The 26,197-nt window shown below is 40.9% G+C and overlaps 1 pseudogene; it reads right to left on the bottom strand.

The window, feature by feature from the left end:
* Nucleotides 1–25,785, bottom strand: part of LOC114226623 (angiopoietin-related protein 5-like) — a 67,804-nt pseudogene extending 42,019 nt beyond the window's left edge.
* Nucleotides 25,786–26,197: the final 412 nt, after the last annotated feature.

Raw genomic sequence — 26,197 nt, 5'->3', positions numbered from 1 at the left:
AGTATTACCTCTGGTTCTTTCTTTTGTTATGAATTCCTCCTTCTAGTCATTTTGCCTGGAGAAGAATGAATGAAAGAGAGAACAAAATGAAAAATATCAACCACGACCAAAGCAAAATACACAGTAGACAGATCCGAAGAGGTCAGAAACTAAAAAAGAAAAGAAACAGAAAAAAAGTGGGGGGGAAAGAGAGAATATAATCTCCTAGGTGGACAAAACAAGGTGATCCACATGGTCCCAGGTGTATTTTGATCTGTTTGTTAGAAGACACTATATCCCAAAATTCTGAAGAAAGCAAAACATATGTATACAAAAATAAAATTGAATACAGTGAAAGGAAGCCAAAAATGAAGAATATGTCTATAAAATATAAATGTAAAAATGTAAGTTAAAGAAAGACTTAAAAACAAAGAGTTGATAAATAAGAAACTAGTTGAAAAGAAAAAAAATGAAAATTTTAAACTCATGATAAAAAATCATGAGAAAAACTCTCAAATTCTCTATACTATTTTCCCCTAGCACTGGAGTTGCAGTTCTGTGTGGTCCGTAAACTTGATATTTTTCTGATGTTCCAGCCAGTCTTCTGGGGGAGGAGCCTGCTGCACTGATTCTCAGGTGTGTTTGCCTGGGTGAATTTGCACCACCCATTTCCAAGAGGCCAGGCTCAGTGTAAACTGCTTTGTGTTGTTATATGTGGCTTTTGTTCCCTGAAGACTTTCCACACCGCTTTAGAGGATGAAAATAAAAATGGTGGTGACCCATTCTCCAGCTCTGGAGGTGAAAGATTGTGGCCCCCTCTCTTCAGTAAACCCTCAGGGAAAAGCAGTCTTCACTTTTGTGTGCACCAAACTCTGCAGATTCCTGCAGTGCACACCTATGCCAATCCTCCCAGGGGAAGGAGGAAGGTCACCTCAGACCTGCCACTTGCAGGGACCCCACAGGGAGAGCAATCACCTGATTGATTGTGAGTGCACCTGTGCTGCCCCTCCCATGGGAAGGAGGAGGGTCCCCCTCTCTTTTGCAGGCCACTGCATGGGAGTGGTTGCCCAATCCTGCTGGGGTTCATGGTTTATGGCAAACCGAGCTGAGAGCCCACTCCCAGGCTCACTGACCATAGCCAGGTTCCCTGCTCCAATGCTTAGGAATCTGTCGGCTTAGGCACCACCCCATTCTTTCTGTGACCCCGTGGATCCTGAGACCACACTGTCCACCTAAGATTCTGTCCTGCTTCACCACCTGTGCACCTACCAGGCAGGGACATCTGTCACTGGGGCAGACTTCTAAAAGTTCCGATATTGCTCTCTGCTGCTATATTGCTTTCTGGTAGCTGGCTTGCAAAGGCTCTCTCCCCTTGCCATTTATCTTACAATAGATCCCCTCAGATTCACTTCTCCACACTTCTTACCTTGCAAAAAGTGGTTGCTTTTCGAGGATGGAGGCAAGATGGCGGAGGAGTAGGAGACCTAGATTTTGTATGGTCTCAGGAATTCAGCTGAATAGGGATCAAACCATTCTGAACACCTACGAACTCAACAGGAGATTGAAAGGAGAGTAGCAACAACTCTCTGAACAGAGAAGCAACCACTTACTGGAAGGTAGGACATGCGGAGAAGTGAATCCGAGGTGATATTCGGGAGGATAGACGGTGGGGGAGGGGCCTCCGCCGGCCGCTTCTGGCAAGTGATAGAGACGCGGAGCACAAAACCGGACCATTTAGAAGCAGGCTCCGCGGAGGGACGTCGCTCCAGTGGCTAAGCAGGGGGTGGAATCCTCCCGGGACAGTGTGGTCTCAGGACCCTTGGGGTCACAGAAAGACCGGGGGTGCCTGAATGCACCAGAGCTCCCAGGTATCAGAGCGGGGAAGCCGGCTGCAGAGACAGAGCTGAGGCGCGGGCTCTCAGCTCGGGGTTGCCATAAACTGTGATCCGCGGCCCAGTCGGGCCACTGCTCCTCCAGCAGGGACCCAACAAGCGGCAGATCCGGGGAGACTCCCCTTCCTTCCCGGGGAGGAGCGGCGCGGGAATGCACCGCAGGGATCTGCTGGGTTTGGAGACTCCACACGGGGTCGGGTGCCAGAGATAGCAACAGTCAGTCACATGCCAGGTGAGCACGGAGTGCGGCCGGAGACTGGGGAGACGGGAGTGTCTGCTTTTCTCTGGGGGCGCACTGAGGAGCGGGGCCCCGAGTTCTCAGCTCCTCCGGGTGGAGATTGGGAGGCCACCATTTTCACCCTGGTCCTCCAAAGCTGTACCGAGAGCTTGCAGGGAACAAAAGCTCCTGAGAGCAAACCGGAGTAGCTTCCTTAGCCCGGACTGCAAGGGTGGGGCAATTCAGCCTCTGGCAAAGACATTTGGAAACCCCAGCAACAGGCCCCTCCCCCAGAAGATCAGCACGAACAGCCAGCAAGCCAAAGCCAAGTTTACCGATCAAGGAGAACGGGAGAACTCCAGCGCTAGGGGAATACTGCACATAGAATTCATGGCTTTTTTTTTACCATGTTTCATTAGTTCATCAAAGTTAATTTTTGTTGACTGCTTTTTTTTTTATTTTTCTTTTTCCCTTTTTCAACCAACATCTATCAATCCCTTTTTAAAAAAAAAAAAAACATTTTTTATTTTTCATTTTTAGAGTCATATTTTATCCCTTCATAGTAGTTACCCTTATTTTTGGCACATATATATAAGTTGTTCTCTCTTTAAAATTTTGAGATACAGTTTCTTCTAACAGATCAAAATATACCCTAAATCACTAGTGTATGGCTTTGTTCTAGTCTCCTGCCTGATCATATTCTCTCCCTTTTTCCTTTTTTTTTTCTTAAATCTTCTTTCTTTTTTCAAACAACTTCTTATCTTATCAAGTCCTTTTATAAAATCTTTTATAATTTTCATCTTTGCAGTCATCTTCCATCCCTTCATGTATGAACCCTTATTTTGTACATACATGTCTTTCTTCCTTTAAAATTTTAGGAGGCACTTTTTTCTAACAGACCAAAATACGCCCAAGATCTAGTGTGTGGCACTGATCTATGCACTAGCCTGATCATATTTGATCATATTCTGCTTTTTTTGTATTGTTCTGTTTTTGTTTTTATCTTTTCTTCTTTTTTTTTTTCTCTTTCTTTTTTCTTTCTTTCCCTTTCTTTTCCCCTGGTTTCAGGTCTTTTCTGTATGTATACAGTATATTTGCTAGGGACGTTGTAAACCTGTTAGCATTTTGTTCTCTCATTCATCTATTCTCCTCTGGACAAAATGACAAGACGAAAGAAATCACCTCAGCAAAAAGAACAAGAGGTAGTACCGTCAGACAGGGACCTACTCAATATGGACATTGGTACAATGTCGGACCTAGAGTTCAGAATCATGACTTTAAAGATACTAGCTGGGCTTGAAAAAAGCATGGAAGTTATTAGAGAAACCCTTTCTGGAGAAATAAAAGAACTAAAATCTAACCAAGTCAAAATCAAAAAGGCTATTGATGAGATGCAATCAAAAATGGGAGCACTAAATGCTAGGATAAATGAGGCAGAAGAGAGAATCAATGATATAGAAGACCAAATGATGGAAAATAAAGAGGCTGAGAAAAAGAGAGAGAAACAACTACAGGATCACGAGGGCAGAATTCGAGAGATAAGTGATACAATAAGACGAAACAACATTAGAATAATTGGGATCCCAGAAGAAGAAGAGAGAGAGAGAGGCGCAGAAGGTATATTGGAGCAAATAATAGCAGAGAACTTCCCTAATGTGAGGAAGGAAACAGGCATCAAAATCCAGGAGGCACAGAGAACCCCTCTCAAAATCAATAATAATAGGTCAACACGCCGACATCTAATAGTAAGACTTACGAGTCTCAGAGACAAAGAGAAAATCCTGAAAGCAGCTCAGGAGAAGAGATATGTAACCTACAATGGTAGAAACATTACATTGGCAACAGACCTATCCACAGAGACCTGGCAGGCCAGAAAGGACTGGCACGATATCTTCAGAGCACTAAACGAGAAAAATATGCAGCCAAGAATACTATATCCAGCAAGGCTGTCATTGAAAATAGAAGGAGAGATAAAAAGCTTCCAGAACAAAGAAAAACTAAAGGAATTTGCAAACACGAAACCAGCCCTCCAAGAAATATTGAAAGGGGTCCTCTAAGCAAAGAGAGAGCCTAAAAGCAGCAAAGATCAGAAAGGAACACAGACAACATAGAGTTAGCAGTCACCTTACAGGCAATACAATGGCACTAAATTCATATCTTTCAGTAGTTACCCTGAATGTAAATGGGCTAAATGCCCCAATCAAAAGACACAGGCTATCAGATTGGATTAAAAAGCAAGACCCATCAATATGCTGTCTGCAAGAGACTCATTTGAGACCCAAAGACAGCCCCAGATTGAAAGTGAGGGGGTGGAAAACCATTTACCATGCTAATGGACACCAAAAGAAAGCTGGGGTGGCAATCCTTATATCAGACAAACTAGATTTTAAAACAAAGACTGTAATAAGAGATGAGGAAGGACACTATATCCTACTTAAAGGGTCTATCCAACAAGAAGATCTAACAATTGTAAATATCTATGCCCCGAACATGGGAGCAGCCAATTATATAAGGCAATTAATAACAAAAGCAAAGAAACACATTGACAACAATACAATAATAGTGGGGGACTTTAACACCCCCCTCACTGAAATGGACAGATCATCTAAGCAAAAGATCAACAAGGAAATAAAGACTTTAAATGACACACTGGACCAAATGGACTTCACAGACCTATTCAGAACATTCCATCCCAAAGCAACGGAATACACATTCTTCTCTAGTGCCCATGGAACATTCTCCAGAATTGATCACATCCTAGGTCACAAATCAGGTCTCAACTGGTACCAAAAGTTTGGGATCATTCCCTGCATATTTTCAGACCACAATGCTTTGAAACTAGAACTCAATCACAAGACGAAAATCAGAAAGAACTCAAATACATGGAGGCTAAAGAGCATCCTACTAAAGAATGAATGGGTCAACCAGGAAATTAGAGAAGAATTAAAAAAATTCATGGAAACCAATGAAAATCAAAACACAACTGTCCAAAATCTTTGGGATACAGCAAAGGCAGTCCTGAGAGGAAAGTATATAGCAATATAAGCCTTTCTCAAGAAACAAGAAAGGTCTCAAATACACAACCTAACCCTACACCTAAAGGAGCTGGAGAAAGAACAGCAAAGAAAGCCTAAACCCAGCAGGAGAAGAGAAATAATAAAGATCAGAGCAGAAATCAATGAACTAGAAACCAAAAGAACGGTAGAACAGATCAACGAAACGAGGAGGTGGTTCTTTGAAAGAATTAATAAGATTGATAAACCCCTGGTCAGACTTATCCAAAAGAAAAGAGAAATGACCCAAATCCACAAAATCATGAATGAAAGAGGAGAGATCACAACCAACACCAAAGAAATACAAACAATTATAAGAACATATTATGAGCAACTCTATGCCAGCAAATTAGATAACCTGGAAGAAATGGGTGCATTCCTACAGATGTGTCAACTACCAAAATTGAACCAGGAAGAAATAGAAAACCTGAACAGACCTATAAGCACTAAGGAAATTGAAGCAGTCATCAAAAATCTCCCAACAAACAAAAGCCCAGGGCCAGATGGCTTCCCAGGGGAATTCTATCAGACATTTAAAGAAGCATTCATACCTATTCTCCTGAAACTGTTCCAAAAAATAGAAATGGAAGGAAAACTTCCAAACTCATTTTATGAGGCCAGCATTACCTTGATCCCCAAACCAGACAAAGACCCCATCAAAAAGGAGAATTATAGACAAATATCCTTGATGAACATGGATGCAAAAATTCTCACCCAAATACTAGCCAATAGGATCCAACAGTACATTAAAAGGATTATTCACCACAACCAAGTGGGATTTATCCCTGGGCTGCAAGGCTGGTTCAACATCCGCAAATCAACGTGATACAATACATTATCAAAAAAAAGAACAAGAATTATATGATCCTCTCAATAGATGCAGAAAAAGCATTTGAGAAAGTACAGCATCCTTTCTTGATCAAAACTCTTCAGAGTATAGGGATAGACGGTACATACCTCAATATCATAAAAGCCATCTACGAAAAACCTACAGCGAATATCATTCTCAATGGGGAAAAGCTGAGAGCTTTTCCCCTAAGGTCAGGAACGCGGCAGGGATGTCCACTCTCACCACTGCTATTCAACATAGTATTAGAAATCCTAGCCACAGCAATCAGACAACAAAAAGAAATCAAAGGCATCCAAATCGGCAAAGAGGAAGTCAAACTCTCACTCTTTGCAGATGATATGATACTGTATGTGGAAAACCCAAAAGACGCCACCCCAAAACTGCTAGAACTCATACAGGAATTCAGTAAAGTAGCAGGATATAAAATCAATGCACAGAAATCAGTGGCATTCCTCTACACCAACAACAAGACAGAAGAGAGACAAATCAAGGAGTCGATCCCTTTTACAATTGCACCCGAAACCATTAGATATCTTGGAATAAATTTAACCAAAGAGGCAAAGGATCTGTACTCAGAAAACTATAAAATACTCATGAGAGAAATTGAAGAGGACACAAAGAAATGGAAAAACGTTCCATGCTCATGGATTGGGAGCACCAACATTGTGAAGATGTCAATGCTACCTAGAGCAATCTACACATTCAATGCAATCCCCATCAAAATACCATCCACTTTTTTCAAAGAAATGGAACAAATAATCCTAAAATTTGTATGGAACCAGAAGAGACCCTGAATAGCCAGAGGAATATTGAAAAAGAAAAGCAAAGCTGGCGGCATCACAATTCCGGACTTCCAGCTCTATTACAAAGCTGTCATCATCAAGACAGTATGGTACTGGCACAAAAACAGACACATAGATCAATGGAACAGAATCGAGAGCCCAGAAATGGACCCTCAACTCTATGGTCAACTTATCTTTGACAAAGGAGGAAAGAATGTCCAATGGAAAAAAAGAGCGTCTCTTCAACAAATGGTGTTGGGAAAATTGGACAGCCACATGCAGAAGAATGAAACTGGACCATTTCCTTACACCACACACAAAAATAGACTCCAAATCGTTGAAAGACCTAGCTGTGAGACAGGAGTCCATCAAAATCCTAAAGGAGAACACAGGTAGCAACCTCTTCGACCTCAGCCACAGCAACTTCTTCCTAGAAACATCGCCAAAGGCAAGGGAAGCAAGGGCATAAATGAACTCTTGGGACTTCATCAAGATAAAAAGCTTTTGCACAGCAAAAGAAACAGTCCACAAAACCAAAAGACAACCGACAGAATGGGAGAAAATATTTGCAAATGACAAAGGGCTAGTATCCAAAGTCAATAAAGAACTTACCAAACTCAACACCCAAAGAACAAGTAATCCAATCAAGAAATGGGCAGAAGACATGAACAGACATTTTTCCAAAGAAGACATCCAAATGGCCAACAGGCACATGAAAAAGTGCTCAACATTGGGAAATCCAAATGAAAACCTCAATGAGATAGCACCTCACACCCGTCAGAATGGCTAAAATTAACAAGTCAGGGAACGACAGATGTTGGCGGGGATGTGAAGAAAGGGGAACCCTCCTACACTGTTGGTGGGAATGCAAGCTGGTGCAACCCCTCTGGAAAACAGTATGGAGGTTCCTCAAACAGTTGAAATTAGAGCTACCATTCGATCCAGCAATTGCACTACTGGGTATTTACCACAAAGAGACAAATGTAGGGACCCGAAGGGGTACGTGCACCCCAATGTTTATAGCAGTAATGTCCACAATAGCCAAACTGTGGAAAGAGCCAAGATGTCCATCGACAGATGAATAGCTAAAGAAGAGGTGGTATATATACACAATGGAATATTATGCAGCCATCAAAAGGAATGAGATCTTGCCATTTGCAACGACGTGGATGGAACTGGAGGGTGTTATGCTTAGTGAAATAAGTCAATCAGAGAAAGACATGTATCATATGACGTCACTGATATGAGGAATTCTTAATCTCAGGAAACAAACTGAGTGTTACTGGAGTGGTTGCGGGTGGGAGGGATGGGGTGGCTGGGTGATAGACATTGGGGAGGGTATGTGCTATGGTGAGCGCTGTGAATTGTGCAAAACTGTTGAATCTCAGATATGTACTTCTGAAACAAATAACGCAACATATTTTAAGAAAAAAGAAAAAGAAGAAGTTAACATGAGAGGAAGAATGAAGGGGAGTAAGTCAGAGGGGGAGAAGAACCATGAGAGATGATGGACTCTGAAAAACAAACTGAGGGTTCTAGAGAGGAGGAGGGTAGGGGGATGGGTTAGCCTGGTGATGGGTATTAAAGAGGGCACGTTCTGCATGGAGCACTGGATGTTATGAGCAAACAATGAATCATGGAACACTGCATCAAAAACTAATGATGTAATATATGGTGATTAACATAACAATAAAAAAATTAAAAAAAAAGTGGTTGCTTTTCTATTCATAGAATTCTAGCAATTCTTTTCTTACATCTCAGGTTCAATTCATAGGTGTTTAGAATGATTTGATATATAGCTAAATTCAAGGGACCAGATGAAATGAGGTCCCCTACTCTTCACCATCTTGCCTTCCTCCTCTGCAGTCATGGCATTTCAACATAGGCCCTGAGGAGAAGCAGTACTTACCCAAAGGAATGTACTTGTAATTGTGGACCTATAAACACTTAAGGGAGGAAATATTTGATGGCAAGGATGCCTTTAAGTACCCCTCATGTGACACCATTCCTCTGTTTTGCTCCAGAAAACAGCCCAGTGTGGAGAAAAGAGAAGGGGTTGTAGAGTCAATTAGCCACATATCAGCTGTATGACCTTGGATTGGTTACTTAACCCGAGAGTCATTTTTACTATTAAATAAGGACAGTAGTAAATGCTATCCTTTTCTGAAAGTGGCTGTCAAGAGCAAATTATTTATGGAGTGTCCCGTGGGGCCCTGCCCAGGGCCTCCTGGGTGCATCCTTTCTATCATTTCCATGCTCCTTTCCTGGTTTTGGTTTGCTTCTGCTGCTAATGGCTTGCACTTATGACTCTTCTTTCAGTGGATTGCCACTTTGCTAAGTGCTGGTAATGTCCTTAACCAACCTTTGGAGGGCCTTAACCAATGAGTGGTATGTCAGCCCAGCTCCCTTGCTCTGGTCAGTGTGACTCTGAGACAAAATCAGCCCTATAGTGCTCCCTTCTTGGATCAGGACTTGGTCTTAAATCCCATCCTTGCTTTCTCCTTCCTCTTCCCTCTCTTGTTTCTCTCACACTACTACTGGTTTCTCTTAGGAGCTCCTCCTTCATAAATTACTTGTACATAATGTTCATCTCAAGGTGAGGGAAGTTCACCTAGGACAAGTTAGTAATGTGTAACCTTAGGTAAAGTGACTTATTTAAGGAAACTTATTTTCTTCATCTGGAAAAGGAAGATGGTAACATCTACCACACATACGTTATTGAGCCATAGTAGTTATTCAGTAAATTTTAACAGCTATTTCTAAGCACACTGTGAGAACTTCTGCAAGTAACAAGTGTGAGGGTAACTTTTTATTTTATGATATATGAAGGTAGCCCAGACTGATCAGTTCAAAATGGGGTTGGGGTCCAGCTCTCTAATCAGTTGAATATTTCTTTACTTTAAAATTCCAAGTTCCATCTCTTTTTGTTCATTATATGGTTCCACCACCTGCCCTTGCCCTGCCCCTTGGGTTGTACCTCTGGGCTCTCTGGGAGGTCCCTTGAGGAAGGGCCTCTTTGAACCATTTGTGGAAATAGCCTTTGCTTTAGTGAACAGGGATCTCCCTTTCCTCATTCCCAGATTAAATGACTGCTGCAGCTTTGTAAGTGAGCATTGACCAGGCACGTTTATTGCTATAGATGAACTGTGGCAGGCCAGCTGGGGATTGCCAGGCAGCGAAGGCTCCCATGTGCGCAAAGCACTCAGACCCTTTGGCTCCAATTTGCTTCTGGCTCGTGGGGAAATTGTAACGAGAATGTGAGTGACTGGTTGAACACAGAGGGAGTTCCAGGCGGAAGGGCTGGAGAAAGCTTTGTCTGATCAAACAATGTGCATTGCCGCCCTGTTCGAGGCAGGAAGGTTAGACAATTTGCCCTGTTCACTCAGCTCTGCACCTTGGCTGCCAAACACACATGCTTGCTTGGGGCTATGAAAAGCCCTCTCTGTAGCTCTGTGTAGGAAGTGACAGCTGCCTGTGAAACATCAGGGGAAAGAGCGGAGGATTTCTCTCAAGGAACTGAGCAGGGTTTGAAAGCTGTGCACTTGGTCTGAATTAAAAAAGAAGGAAAATAAAAGAATAGAGCCCATTAACACAGAAAGGAGTCTAAGATCATGCAATCTGATGACACACTTTACAGACAGAGAAACTGGTGCCCATAGAAGAAAAGATTTTGTCCCAAAGTCACACAGCTAGTTAGTGTCAGAAAAAGGTTTAGAACCATATAATTTTTCTATCACACCCTTCTACTTGATTACTTCTTTCACTTTAGTTCTCCTGCTGGGCAGTTATTTGTTTAAGTCATACTTTACTATTAAGTATATACAATTTAAGTCACCACTACATAGCAGCAGCACAGAGACAATCTTCTATAATTTTTACAGTGATCTTATGTTACCCTTGATGATATTGTGAAAGGTGACACAACTTGCCCAGGGTCACACAACTAGTAGCCCAACCTCTTTCTCTCTGATTAGAGACTCCCCCACACTTGCGAAGATATGGTACTACCTCTTAAGATTGCCTCCTGGGGTCCACCAGAATTATGGATAAAAATTTGGGAGGAGAGGAACTAGATGGGGCTAGGGAGAAGGATAGCATGAAGCAGTTGAAAAGTGCAGGCTCTGGGTAGCCTCTGACGCCCTCTTAGCCAGAACAAATATGTCAGTGGGGTCCTCAAGGATGATGCCACGAATCTATGATCCTTTGTTTCAGGTTTAAAGTAGATTCATAAAACTAAAAAAAAAAAAAAATCCTGCCTATAGCTTCTGCAAGTGAAAAGACAGGCTGAGTGGTACATGGGAAAGCATTAAATGCATTGGTTTGTATTCCTACAGATCATGAGGCCATGGGAGTTTTGAGCTTTGGAATGAGAAAAGGAAACCAATTTAACCTCTTCTAACAAAAAACTTGTCCCATTCAAAGGAAAGTTGGCAAATCTTACATTCAGAATGTAATTTATTTCTAGAATGTATTAAGTATGACAGCAGACAAAATGCTTTTCTCCATGTGATTACTATTCAAAGCCAGTATGCATAAACAGTGCCTGCATCTCATGCAGTCCCCTGATGAGATATAAAACAGGCATTGTACAGAATGAAATAGTTGCAATTCTTGGAAAACATGGATCCTTGATATACCAAATTGCCCTGAGGATGAGGAAGAAAATGAATACAAGTAGTCAGAATAAAGGTGAAAGTGGTTTCAACACATTTTTAATAGTTATGATAAAGCTTTTTATTTACATTAGGTTATATTTTTCATTTTGAAATATTAGAACTAAAACTTTAACTTTAAAAAAGAAGAAAAAACACCCATAATGCTTGCACATTATATCGCTTTTTAGAATTTGGTTTTTGTGTTTCCAATCTTATATGCTTGTTCTCTTATATAATTGTAATCTTATGTACAATTTCATTCACTGGTTTTTTCCAATGCTTAATTTCCTGGGTTATTATATAGTTTCCAAAAAGGTGTCATTAATGGTCCCCTATAATTACTGAGTGGATAAAGCATAATTTATAACCTCTTCCTTAACATAGAACATTTAAGTTCTTAATGTGAATGATATTAAATTTCATTAAAACTTTACATCTCTTGCCTTGGCATATCTATTTAATCAGATAATATAATTAATTACATTAATAAATGTCTTGATTTGAAACCATCCTTGCATTCCTGATATAGATTCTACTTTTTTATGATGTATTCTGAATGCCATTTGCCACAGTTTTATTTGGAATTTTTATATCAATATTCATAAATATGATTGATTTAAGCAGACATACCAAGGTAGCCTGTTTTCCTTGCAATCTCATGGTTCCCTTGTTAGAGATATCACCCACTTTGTAATTCTATAAGCTTTAACAAATTACTTAGCTTCTTAAAAATATGTCATTTGGGTATTATATGTAAGTGACGAGTCCCTGGTTGAGATGCTTCTCAAAAGTAAGATAAACAGGGAGGCGGAGCAAGATGGTGGAGGAGTAAGAGACCTAGATTTCGTCTGGTCTCAGGAATTCAGCTGAATAGGGATCAAACCATTCTGAACACCTACGAACTCAACAGGAGATCAAAGAGGAGAGTAGCAACAACTCTCTGAACAGAGAAGCGACCACTTACTGGAAGGTAGGACGTGCGGAGAAGTGAATCCGAGGCGATATTCGGGAGGATAGACGGCGGGGGAGGGGCCTCCGCCGGCCGATTCTGGCAAGTGATAGAATCGCGGAGCACAAAATCGGAACTGTTAGAAGTCGGCTCCGCTGAGGGACGTCGCTGCAGTGGCTAAGCAGGGGGTGGAATCCTCCCGGGACAGTGTGGTCTCAGGACCCTTGGGGTCACAGAAAGACCGGGGATGCCTGAGTGCGCCAGAGCTCCCAGGTATCGGAGCGGGGAAGCCGGCTGCAGAGACGGAGCTGAGGCGCGGGCTCTCAGCTTGGGGTTGCCGTAAACTGTGATCCGCGGCCCAGTCGGGCCACTGCTCCTCCAGCAGGGACCCAACAAGCGGCAGATCCGGGGAGACTCCCCTTCCTTCCCGGGGAGGAGCGGCGCAGGAGCGCACCGCAGGGATCTGCTGGGTTTGGAGACTCCACACGGGGTTGGGTGCCAGAGATAGCAACGCTCCGTCACAGGCTGGGTGAGCACGGAGTGCGGCCGGAGACCGGGGACAAGGGAGTGACTGCTTTTGTCTGGGGGCGCACTGAGGAGCGGGACCCCAAGTTCTCAGCTCCTCCGGGTGGAGATTGGGAGGCCACCATTTTTGCCCTGGTCCTCCAAGGCTGTATGGAGAGCTTGCAGGGAACAAAAGCTCCTGAGATCAAACCTGAGCAGCTTGCTTAGCCTGGACCAACAAGGGCGGGGCAATTCAGCCTCCGGCAAAGACATTTGGAAACCCCAGCAACAGGCCCCTCCCCCAGAAGATCAGCACGAACAGCCAGCAAGCCAAGACCGATCAAGGAGAACGGGAGAACTCCAGCGCTAGGGGAATACTGCACATAGAATTCATGGCTTTTTTTTACCATGATTCATTAGTTCATCAAAGTTAATTTTTGTTAACTGTTTTTTTTTCTTTTTCCCTTTTTCAACCAACATCTTATCAATTCTTTTTAAAAAAAAAAAAACATTTTTTATTTTTCATTTTTAGAGTCATATTTTATCCCTTCATAGAAGTTACCCTTATTTTTGGCATATATATATAAGTTGTTCTCTCTTTAAAATTTTGAGATACAGTTTCTTCTAACAGATCAAAATATACCCTAAATCACTAGTGTATGGCTTTGTTCTAGTCTCCTGCCTGATCACATTCTCTCCCTTTTTTCTTTTTTTTTTTTAAATCTTCTTTCTTTTTTCAAACAACTTCTTACCTTATCAAGCCCTTTTATAAAATCTTTTATAATTTTCATCCTTACAGTCATCTTCTGTCCCTTCATTGTATCAACCCTTATTTTGTACATATATGTCTTTCTTCCTTTAAAATTTTAGGAGGCACTTTTTTCTAACAGACCAAAATACGCCCAAAATCTAGTGTGTGGCACTGATCTATGCACTAGCCTGATCATATTTGATCACATTCTGCTTTTTTTGTAGTGTTCTGTTTTTGTTTTTATCTTCTTTTCTTTCTTTTTTTTTTCTCTTTCTTTTTCTTTCTTTCCCTTTCTTTTCCCCTGGTTTCAGGTCTTTTCTGATTTGTATACAGTATATTTGCTGGGGACGTTGTAAACCTGTTAGCATTTTGTTCTCTCATTCATCTAGTGTCCTCTGGACAAAATGACAAGACGAAAAAATCACCTCAGCAAAAAGAACAAGAGGTAGTACTGTCAGCCAGGGACCTACTCAATACGGACATTAGTACGATGTCGGACCTAGAGTTCAGAATCATGACTTTAAAGATACTAGCTGGGCTTGAAAAAAGCATGGAAGTTATTAGAGAAACCCTTTCTGGAGAAATAAAAGAACTAAAATCTAACCAAGTCGAAATCAAAAAGGCTATTGATGAGATGCAATCAAAAATGGGGGCACTAACTGCTAGGATAAATGAGGCAGAAGAGAGAATCAGTGATATAGAAGACCAAATGATGGAAAATAAAGAGGCTGAGAAAAAGAGGGAGAAACAACTACAGGATCACGAGGGCAGAATTCGAGAGATAAGTGATACGATAAGACGAAACAACATTAGAATAATTGGGATCCCAGAAGAAGAAGAAAGAGAGAGAGGGGCAGAAGGTATATTGGAGCAAATAATAGAGAACTTCCCTAATGTGAGGAAGGAAACAGGCATCAAAATCCAGGAGGCACAGAGAACCCCTCTCAAAATCAATAATAATAGGTCAACACCCAGACATCTAATAGTAAAACTTACGAGTCTCAGAGACAAAGAGAAAATCCTGAAAGCAGCTCGGGAGAAGAGATATGTAACCTACAAAGGTAAAAATATTAGATTGGCAACAGACCTATCCACAGAGACCTGGCAGGCCAGAAAGGACTGGCAAGATATCTTCAGAGCACTAAACGAGAAAAATATGCAGCCAAGAATACTATATCCAGCTAGGCTGTCATTGAAAATAGGAGAGATAAAAAGCTTCCAGAACAAAGAAAAACTAAAGGAATTTGCAAACAGGAAACCAGCCCTCCCAAGAAATATTGAAAGGGGTCCTCTAAGCAAAGAGAGAGCCTAAAAACAGCAAACATCAGAAAGGAACACAGACAACATACAGTAACAGTCACCTTACAGGCAATACAATGGCACTAAATTCATATCTTTCAGTAGTTACCCTGAATGTAAATGGGCTAAATGCCCCAATCAAAAGACACAGGCTATCAGATTGGATTAAAAAGCAAGACCCATCAATATGCTGTCTGCAAGAGACTCATTTGAGACCCAAAGACAGCCCCAGATTGAAAGTGAGGGGGTGGAAAACCATTTACCATGCTAATGGACACCAAAAGAAAGCTGGGGTGGCAATCCTTATATCAGACAAACTAGATTTTAAAACAAAGACTGTAATAAGAGATGAGGAAGGACACTATATCCTATTTAAAGGGTCTATCCACCAAGAAGATCTAACAATTGTAAATATCTATGCCCCGAACATGGGAGCAGCCAATTATATAAGGCAAATAATAACAAAAGCAAAGAAACACATTGACAACAATACAATAATAGTGGGGGACTTTAACACCCCCCTCACTGAAATGGACAGATCATCTAAGCAAAAGATCAACAAGGAAATAAAGACTTTAAATGACACACTGGACCAAATGGACTTCACAGACCTATTCAGAACATTCCATCCCAAAGCAACGGAATACACATTCTTCTCTAGTGCCCATGGAACATTCTCCAGAATTGATCACATCCTAGGTCACAAATCAGGTCTCAACTGGTACCAAAAGTTTGGGATCATTCCCTGCATATTTTCAGACCACAATGCTTTGAAACTAGAACTCAATCACAAGAGGAAAGTCGGAAAGAACTCGAATACATGGAGGCTAAAGAGCATCCTACTAAAGAATGAATGGGTCAACCAGGAAATTAGAGAAGAATTAAAAAATTCATGGAAACCAATGAAAATGAAAACACAACTGTCCAAAATCTTTGGGATGCAGCAAAGGCAGTCCTTAGAGGAAAGTATATAACAATACAAGCCTTTCTCAAGAAACAAGAAAGGTCTCAAATACACAACCTAACCCTACACCTGGAGGAGCTGGAGAAAGAACAGCAAAGAAAGCCTAAACCCAGCAGGAGAAGAGAAATAATAAAGATCAGAGCAGAAATCAATGAAATAGAAACCAAAAGAACAGTAGAACAGATCAACGAAACTAGGAGGTGGTTCTTTGAAAGAATTAAGAAGATTGATAAACCCCTGGCCAGACTTATCCAAAAGAAAAGAGAAATGACCCAAATCCACAAAATCATGAATGAAAGAGGAGAGATCACAACCAACACCAAAGAAATACAAACAATTATAAGAACATATTATGAGCAACTCTATGCCAGCAAGTTAGATAACCTGGAAGAAATGGGTGCATTCCTAGAGATGTATCAACTACCAAACTGAACCAGGAAGAAATAGAAAACCTGAACAGACCTATAAGCACTAAGGAAATTGAAGCAGTCATCAAAAATCTCCCAACAAACAAAAGCCCAGGGCCAGATGGCTTCCCAAGGGAATTCTATCAGACATTTAAAGAAGAATTCATACCTATTCTCCTGAAACTGTTCCAAAAAATAGAAATGGAAGGAAAACTTCCAAACTCATTTTATGAGGCCACCATTACCTTGATCCCAAAACCAGACAAAGACTCCATCAAAAAGGAGAATGACATACCAATATCCTTGATGAACATGGATGCAAAAATTCTCACCAAAATACTAGCCAATAGGATCCAACAGTACATTAAAAAGATTATTCACCACGACCAAGTGGGATTTATCCCTGGGCTGCAAGGCTGGTTCAACATCCGCAAATCAATCAACGTGATACAATACATTAACAAAAGAAAGAACAAGAATCATATGATCCTCTCAATAGATGCAGAAAAAGCATTTGAGAAAGTACAGCATCCTTTCTTCATCAAAACTCTTCAGAGTATAGGGATAGAGGGTACATACCTCAATATCATAAAAGCCATCTACGAAAAACCTACAGTGAATATCATTCTCAATGGGGAAAAGCTGAGAGCTTTTCCCCTAAGGTCAGGAACGCGGCAGGGATGCCCACTCTCACCACTGCTATTCAACATAGTATTAGAAGTCCTAGCCACAGCAATCAGACAACAAAAAGAAATCAAAGGCATCCAAATCGGCAAAGAGGAAGTCAAACTCTCACTCTTTGCAGATGATATGATACTTTATGTCGAAAACCCAAAAGACGCCACCCCAAAACTGCTAGAACTCATACAGGAATTCAGTAAAGTAGCAGGCTATAAAATCAATGCACAGAAATCAGTGGCATTCCTATACACCAACAACAAGACAGAAGAGAGACAAATCAAGAAGTCGATCCCATTCACAATTGCACCCAAAACCATAAGATACCTAGGAATAAATTTAACTAAAGAGGCAAAGGATCTGTACTCAGAAAACTATAAAATACTCATGAAAGAAATTGAAGAGGACACAAAGAAATGGAAAAACGTTCCATGCTCATGGATTCGGAGAACCAACATTGTGAAGATGTCAATGCTACCTAGAGCAATCTACACATTCAATGCAATCCCCATCAAAATACCATCCACTTTTTTCAAAGAAATGGAACAAATAATCCTAAAATTTGTATGGAACCAGAAGAGACCCCGAATAGCCAGAGGAATATTGAAAAAGAAAGCAAAGCTGGCGGCATCACAATTCCGGACTTCCAGCTCTATTACAAAGCTGTCATCATCAAGACAGTATGGTACTGGCACAAAAACAGACACATAGATCAATGGAACAGAATCGAGAGCCCAGAAATGGACCCTCAACTCTATGGTCAACTTATTTTTGACAAAGCAGGAAAGAATGTCCAATGGAAAAAAGACAGTCTCTTCAACAAATGGTGTTGGGAAAATTGGACAGCCACATGCAGAAGAATGAAACTGGACCATTTCCTTACACCACACACAAAAATAGATTCCAAAGGGTTGAAAGACCTAAACGTGAGACAGGAGTCCATCAAAATCCTAAAGGAGAACACAGGTAGCAACCTCTTCAACCTCAGCCACAGCAACTTCTTCCTAGAAACATCACCAAAGGTACGGGAAGCTAGGGCAAAAATGAACTATTGGGATTTCATTAAGATAAAAAGCTTTTGCACAGCAAAAGAAACAGTCCACAAAACCAAAAGACAACCGACAGAATGGGAGAAAATATTTGCAAATGACATATCAGATAAAGGGCTAGTATCCAAAATCTATAAAGAACTTACCAAACTCAACACCCAAAGAACAAATAATCCAATCAAGAAATGGGCAGAAGACATGAACAGACATTTTTCCAAAGAAGACATCCAAATGGCCAAGAGGCACATGAAAAAGTGCTCAACATCGCTCGGCATCAGGGAAATCCAAATCAACACCTCAATGAGATACCACCTCACACCCGTCAGAATGGCTAAAATTAACAAGTCAGGGAACGACAGATGTTGGCGGGGATGTGGAGAAAGGGGAACCCTCCTACACTTTTGGTGGGAATGCAAGCTGGTGCAACCCCTCTGGAAAACAGTATGGAGGTTCCTCAAACAGTTGAAATTAGAGCTACCATTCGATCCAGCAATTGCACTACTGGGTATTTACCCCAAAGATACAAATGTAGGGACCCGAAGGGGTACGTGCACCCCAATGTTTATAGCAGCAATGTCCACCATAGCCAAACTGTGGAAAGAGCCAAGATGTCCATCAACAGATGAATGGCTAAAGAAGAGGTGGTATATATACACAATGGAATATTATGCAGCCATCAAAAGGAATGAGGTCTTGCCATTTGCAACGACGTGGATGGAACTGGAGGGTGTTATGCTTAGTGAAATAAGTCAATCAGAGAAAGACATGTATCATATGACCTCACTGATATGAGGAATTCTTAATCTCAGGAACAAACTGAGGGTTGCTGGCGTGGTCGGGGTTGGGGGCGATGGGGTGGCTGGGTGATAGACATTGGGGAGGGTATGTGCTACGGTGAGCACTGTGAATTGTGCAAGACTGTTGAATCATAGATCTGTACTTCTGAAACAAATAACGCAACATATTTTAAGAAAAAAGAAAAAGAAGAAGATAGCAGGAGAGGAAGAATGAAGGGGAGTAAGTCAGAGGGGGAGACGAACCAGGAGAGATGATGGACTCTGAAAAACAAACTGAGGGTTCTAGAGGGGAGGGGGGTAGGGGGATGGGTTAGCCTGGTGATGGGTATTGAGGAGGGCACGTTCTGCATGGAGCACTGGGTGTTATGAACAAACAATGAATCATGGAACACTGCACCAAAAACTAATGATGTAATATATGGTGATTAACATAACAATAAAAAAATAAAAAAAAAACAAACTGAGGTTTCTAGAGGGGAGGAGGGTAGGGGGATGGGTTAGCCTGGTGATGGGTATTAAAGAGGGCACATTCTGCATGGAGCACTGGGTGTTATGAACAAACAATGAATCATGGAACACTACACCAAAACAAATGATGTAATATATGGTGATTAACATAACAATAAAAAATTAAAAAAAAAAGTAAGATAAACAATGGTCAGTTACCAGGCAGAAGAGTTTGTTACTGCATTGTTACATTGCCTTAGATGTATGCACTTGTCCACTCATGGAGGTTATTTAATCACATGATTGTTAACTCAGTTGAATTATTTGTATCAATATCATAACTTGAGGGGTTGCATTTTAGCTTAAATTTTATCTCTAACTATTGATTTAAATGCCTTAAAAATACATCGTAATGCAGCATTAATATGAAAAAAATTTTATTGTTTCCACAAGAATGACTGACACATGTCAGGCAATGCAATGAAAAGAAATAGAAACTGCCAAATTTCTCAGAATAGATCATAAAAATGCTAAGGTGGGAATCTCGGGTAACCAATTTATGTGTCTGAACTACTGTCATTTAGGTACACACAGCTTCTCTCTGAAAAGCAGTTGTCTGACTTTGAAGAGAGCCTGGCTAACTTTCAGGACATTCCCTCAGTGAAGAAAAAGGATAAAGCTCCAAGGGCATGCCAATGAAACACCAATATTCTGTATGCCTGAAAATAGCACTGTTAATCCTAAAAGTATGAAAAGGCCACTATCATGAGCATAGTTCATGCAAATCCAAAACTTAAGCTCCAAACTTGCTTAGGACACTGAAGAAAAAGTATGGATAAATATAGATTATTGTTAAATCTATAAACGTGAATATTTATGTGGTTCTTTCCTTACATTCCAAAGCTGTAATAAAATGGTGTGGCTTAGAGTGGATAACATATTAGAAGTCAGTATGGTGTGACAGTGTGTGATACTGGGATTTATAAAAATATACATATTTGATCTTCCTCTCCTTTCTGGCACAGGTCTCCCAAAACCCCTGAAATTTGAGTGATGAGAATGCTAAAGGTGTTTTTTTGTTGATCAGGTGACTTTCAAAATGCCTCTTGATCACCTAAGGATGGAGGTTGGTCATGAGAGGAACCAATCTTGTGATTAAAGGTTTGGAACTTTCAGTCCTATCGCTCTCACCTCAGGGGAAGGGAGAAGGGCTAAAGGTTGAATCAGTCACCACTGGCCAAAGATTTAATGAGTCATGCCATTGTCATGAAGCCTCCATAAAAACCCCAAAGAACAGTATTTGGAGGACTTCTGGGTTGGTGAACACACGGAAATTTAGGGGGAGCAGTCCACATGAAAGTTCAATGCCCTTTCCCTGTTTCTGAGTTACATCCTTTTATAATAAACAGGTGATCTAGTATATAAACAGGTTTTCTGAGTTCTGTGAGCTGCTCTAGCAAGTTAATTGAACCCAAGGAGGGGATTGTGGGAACCACCTAGGCTTGCAGTTGGCATCCTGAGTTGTTGGAACCTCCATTTGTAGCTGGTTGGTCAGAAGTACAGGTAACAACCTGGGTTTGTGACTGGCATCTGATGTGGGGAAAGGGCAGTTCTTGTGGGACTGAGCTGTCAACCTGTGGAATCTGATTCTATCTCCAGGTAGATAGTGTCAGAATTGAGTTGAATTATAGGACATCCAGCTGGTGTCCTGACCATTGCTTGTTTCTGTGGGGACCCTCTCTCTCCACCCACCACACATACTGGAATTGGTGATCAGAACATCTATTTACAGGGTAAGTAGCCGATTACCTTAACATCTGTACCTGAACCTCTATAGCAGGCTAGACTAATTCTGCTGTGTTGCAATTTGCTATTTTGTGCTTTCTTATAAATCTGGGTTTTGTCCACATAGGAAGGCTTGGTCTTTTTTTACTGCTTTAAAGAGATACCAGAAGTAGGGAGTTATTCATGCTAGCAAGCCCTACAAATTCAAGTGAGCTTTTTGATCTTTTGGAGTTTTTGTAGAGTTGCAGAGATGTAAGTGATGTTAACATAAAGCTTAAATACTAATAAATGCTCACATTGTTTGATGTCTTCCCTCTTCTGAAATGCTAGTCACACATTCAGTCCCTAGTGTAATCCTATTTAGAAACCACAGGCACTTTGAAGAGCTCTGGCTGTCAGTTTTAGCTTCAAAAATCCCTGAGGAGGGTTTTCTACCTAAACTTTAAGAAGAGTCTGAGAAATGTGGCATAAACAGTCACTCCTTATTGTATTCTATAGCACTTATGGTCATGGAAACATTAGACATTAAAGGTAAGAGTGGTTTTGTTTTCTTGTCTGTTTTAATTTTCTGATCTTATCAATGCTCCAACCAGAGAGGGACTGGATAAAGATGTTGGGTTTACTCCATTGAAGGATGTCTTCTTAGTGACCTCTACTGGAATCCTTTCTTTTGGGACCCCAAATAAACAGTGTATTTGCTAAGAAGTTAACATTCTGAAATGAATTGTCCTCAATATATTTGTTGCTTAAATAAGCATAATTGTGTGTTCATAGTTCTCTAAAACTAGAAAAAAATATAAAGGAGTACCTAGAGTGTTTTTTCTCACTCTTCATTATGATATTAGGAGTACCCTTAGGACTGAGTTAGTTTTATCTTTTTTTCCTGATATGCCACCTCTACCTGCATTATGTTGGTTCTACACTTCCAACATATGTTTACTAGTGATGCATTTGCCCGTATCGGACAGCTGTGGTCGGCTTACATCCTAGTCAGTGATACCAGTAGTAGATGATGTTTTGTCTCACTAACAGTCATGGCGGTATGGGGCAAAGAGTACAAAGACTACCAGAGTTGTAGTCAGACCTGTGTTTTAATCTTGCCTTCTGTCATGTATTCCATGTGGGGTACTGGAAAAATACCTCAACTCTGAAAACCTTAGTTTCCTTATCTGTGAAATGGCATTTATAACACCTACTTTATGAATTTGCTGTGACTATTGATTTATTTAAAAGCACATTGCCTGGCACATCATAGTACATGGCACAATTAAATGCTAACTTCCCTTGCATTACATCATTCCTTTCTTCTCACCCAATGATAGATCAAATTTCATTCTCTAGAGCAAGAGTTCTCAAAGTGTGGTCCCCAGACCAGCAGCATCAGCCTTAGCTGGGGATTGTTAGAAATGCAGATTCTTGGGCCTCATCACAGACTTGTGAATCAGAAATTCTGCAGGTGGAGCCAGTAAATCTGTGAGCTTCTCCAGGTGATTCTGGTACATAGTAAAGTTTGAGAAGTACTGCCCTAAAGTGTAGGCTTCCTGTTTAAACTAGAGTCCAGCAATTTTGTTGACATTGTTCTTGTTACCCCGAACAAATCTGAATATTGCACAAGTTACAAGAGTCCAGTTCTCTAGTCTAATGCCCAGGAATGTCCTCTGTTCTTGCTCTTACCCTGGAGAAAGACGGGATTGAGAGACAAGGAGCAATAATGGTTTGTTCCAAGATGGAAAATCAGCACTGAGTGAAAATTCCTTTTGTTCTATTTCTTGAGCCTGGACCACACTGGCTTTCTTGGCATTGTCAATCTTTAAAATTTCAGCCAATATAATGCATGTGAGATTGCATATATTTCTGGGCTTAATTTATGTTTTACTGATTCTAATGCTTATTGCCTTTTCAATTGTTGGTCAGTTGTTTGCACTTTTATGAAATGCTGGTTATGTCTGTTAGTAATTTTTCTGTAAGAGTGCTTAGCTTTTCATTTCACCTTTATCAGGATATAATTGACATACAACATTGTGTAAGTTTAAGGTGTACAATATGTTGATTTGATGTACTTATTTTTTTATTGAAAAATTAGAAATTTATTATAGATCTAAATGTAAAGCCTAAAATATAAAACTTCTAGATAAAAACATAGGAGAAAATCTCTGTGACCTTCAGTTAGGTAAAGAGTTTTTAGACAAAAAGAGTATGAACAATAAAGTTAACAAATTGATAAATTTTTCTGCTCTTTGAAAGGCACTAAAAAAAATGAAAAAGTAAGCCATAGACTGGGATAAAATGCATAAAAGATACATATCTAATAAAAGATTTGTGTACAGAATATATACAAAAAACCTCAAAAATCAGAACACCCCAATTTTTAAAAAGTGAACAAAATATTTTTTCTAATATTTTCATATTTAAGAACTTTTATTGTTTTTTCTCTTTAAATTTTTTTTATTATGTTAATCGTCATACATTACATCATTAGTTTTGGATGTAGTGTTCCATGATTCATTGTTTGTGCATAACACCCAGTGCTCCACGCAGAACATGCCCTCTTTAATACCCATCACCAGGCTAACCCATCCCCCCACCCCCTCCCCTCTAGAACCCTGTTTGTTTTTCAGAGTCCATCATCTCTCATGGTTCATTTCCCCCTCCGGTTTCCCTCCCTTCATTCTTCCCTTCCTGCTACACCAGTCAGAATGGCTAAAATTAACAAGTCAGGAAACGAAAGATATTGGCAGGGATGTGGAGAAAGGGGAACCCTCCTACACTGTTGGTGGGAATGTAAGCCGGTGCAACCACTCTGGAAAACAGTATGAAGGTTCCTCAAAAAGTTGAAAATAGAGCTACCATATGATCCTGCAATTGCACTACTGGGTATTTACCCCAAAGATACAAATGTAGGGATCCGAAGGGGTATGTGTACCCCGATGTTTATAGCAGCAATCTCCACAATAGCCAAACTGTGGAAAGAGCCAAGATGTCCATTGACAGATGAATGGATAAAGAAGTGGTATATATATATACAACGGAATATTTTGCAGCCATCAAAAGGAATGAGATCTTGCCATTTGCAACGGTGTGGATGGAACTGGAGGGTGTTATGCTGAGTGAAATAAGTCAATCAGAGAAAGACATGTATCATATGACCTCACTGATATGAGGAATTCTTAATGTCAGGAAACAAACTGAGGGTTGATGGAGTGGGGGAGGGGGGAGGGATGGGGTGGCTGTGTGATAGACATTGGGGAGGGCATGTGCTATGGTGAGCACTGTGAATTGTGCAAGACTGTTGAATCACAGATCTGTACCTCTGAAACAAATAATGCAATATATGTTAAGAAAAAAAAAAGATTTGATGTACTTATATATTGCAAAATGATTACCACCATAGCATTAGCTAACATCTCCATCACATCACGTAATTGCCATTTCATTTTTGTGGAGAGAACATTTAAGATCTGTTCTCTGAGCAACTTTCAAGGATATAATACAGTATTTTTTTTTAAGATTTTATTTATTTATTTATTTTAGAGAAAGCATGCAAGCAGAGGTAGGAGCAGAGGGGGAGGAAGAAAGACTCTCAAGCAGACTGCGCGCTGCGTGCAGAGCCTGACATGGAGCTTGATCTGAGCCAAAACCAAGAGGCAGATGCTTAACCAACTGAGCCACCCCTCAAGTATATAATACAGTTTTGTTCACTATAGTCACCATCCTGTACTTTAGATCCCCAGAACTTTTTCATCTTAGAACTAAAAGTTTGTTTCTTTTCACCAATATCTCCCTATTTCTCTCACCCCCCCCGCTCCTGATAACCACCATTCTACTCTCAGTTTCTATGAATTTGGCTTTTTTAGATGCCACATATAAGTCATAACATATACTGTTTGTCTTTCTTGACTTACCTCACTTAGCATAATGCCCTCAGGGTCCATCCATGTTGTCACAAATTGCAGAATTTCCTTCTTTCTAATGGCCGAATAATATTCCATTGTGTATATATATACAGATACACACACACACACACACACACACACACATTCACATACATACCTGGTTTCAATGAATTGTCTTTCTGTGTATTCATGTAGCTCATTGAATTTTCTTAAAGCAGCTATTTTGAATTCTTTATTAGGTAAATTTTTGGTTTCCTTGTCTTTGGGTTTGGTTACTGGAAGATTATTGTGGTCCTTTGATGGTGGTATGCTTTCTTGATTTTTTTCATATTGCTTTGAGTTTCATGTTGCTGTCTTCACATTTGAAGTAGCAATCACCTTGTCCATTTTACTGACTTCTGGGAAGAAATATCGTCCATCTGCCCTGTAGAGATTTTGAGGCTTTCTCGGACAGCCCGTGGATTCACTGGCTCCAGGCTTCTTGCTCCCTCTTGTGGCAGAATTTTTAAAGCTTTATGCCTCTGGATCCCCAAAGGAGCCAGGTGGAGCCTGACAGCCTCTCTTTTGTTTTCCCAAAGGTGGCGCTACAGCTCAAGTGTGTGTTCTCTCCCTGGTCCACAGGTTTAGGGCCTGCTTTCCCCTGTCCTCACTTGCCATCTTCCAAACCTCATCCTCACTGCCACCTACAGGAGGGTGCACAGGTAGCCACAGAGTGGGTGTGTGTGGTTGAGGCACTGGAGGTGCCGGGAGTGTCAGTGGGTCAGCTGGAGGATCTGTAGGTGGGGCTCTTCCAGCAGCTCGTGGGTGGGTGGTGGGCTTCTTGATGGAGCCCATCATACAGTTAGCCCCTTGAGTGCTCTCTGAGACTCCTGTGTACTTTGCCAGATTCCTCTAGCCCTCCAGACGTGGAGTTCTTGATTTAGTACTGGGTGGGGCGAGAGAAAAATGAGCCTCTTTGGTGACACCTGCACAGTGGGGGAAGCTATGTGTTCACTCATCTGCTCTTCCTTTCTCCCAGGGAGCGGGGGAATCTACCTGGGCCCTAAGCTGTTCTGACTTGGGAGAGGGGTGACATGGGTAAAGATAGAGTTCTCTTACTCCAGTGTATCAGAACTTGTTTTTTTTTTTTTTTTTTTTTTTTTTTTTTTTTTTTACTTCGAGTGCTGGATCTTCTTTGGAAACCTGGACTTCCACAAAAGCTCTCTCATGTGTTGGTGATTGTCTCAGTCAGTGTCCCCTAGGGATT

This window comes from Eumetopias jubatus, unplaced genomic scaffold (genome assembly GCF_037043125.1).
Source record: "Eumetopias jubatus isolate StellerSeaLion01/CBP00866 unplaced genomic scaffold, mEumJub1_p1.0 scaffold_13, whole genome shotgun sequence".
Lineage (NCBI taxonomy): Eukaryota > Metazoa > Chordata > Mammalia > Carnivora > Otariidae > Eumetopias > Eumetopias jubatus.
Note: the sequence above shows the minus strand (reverse complement) of the source record. Positions and strands in the feature narration are given on the sequence as shown.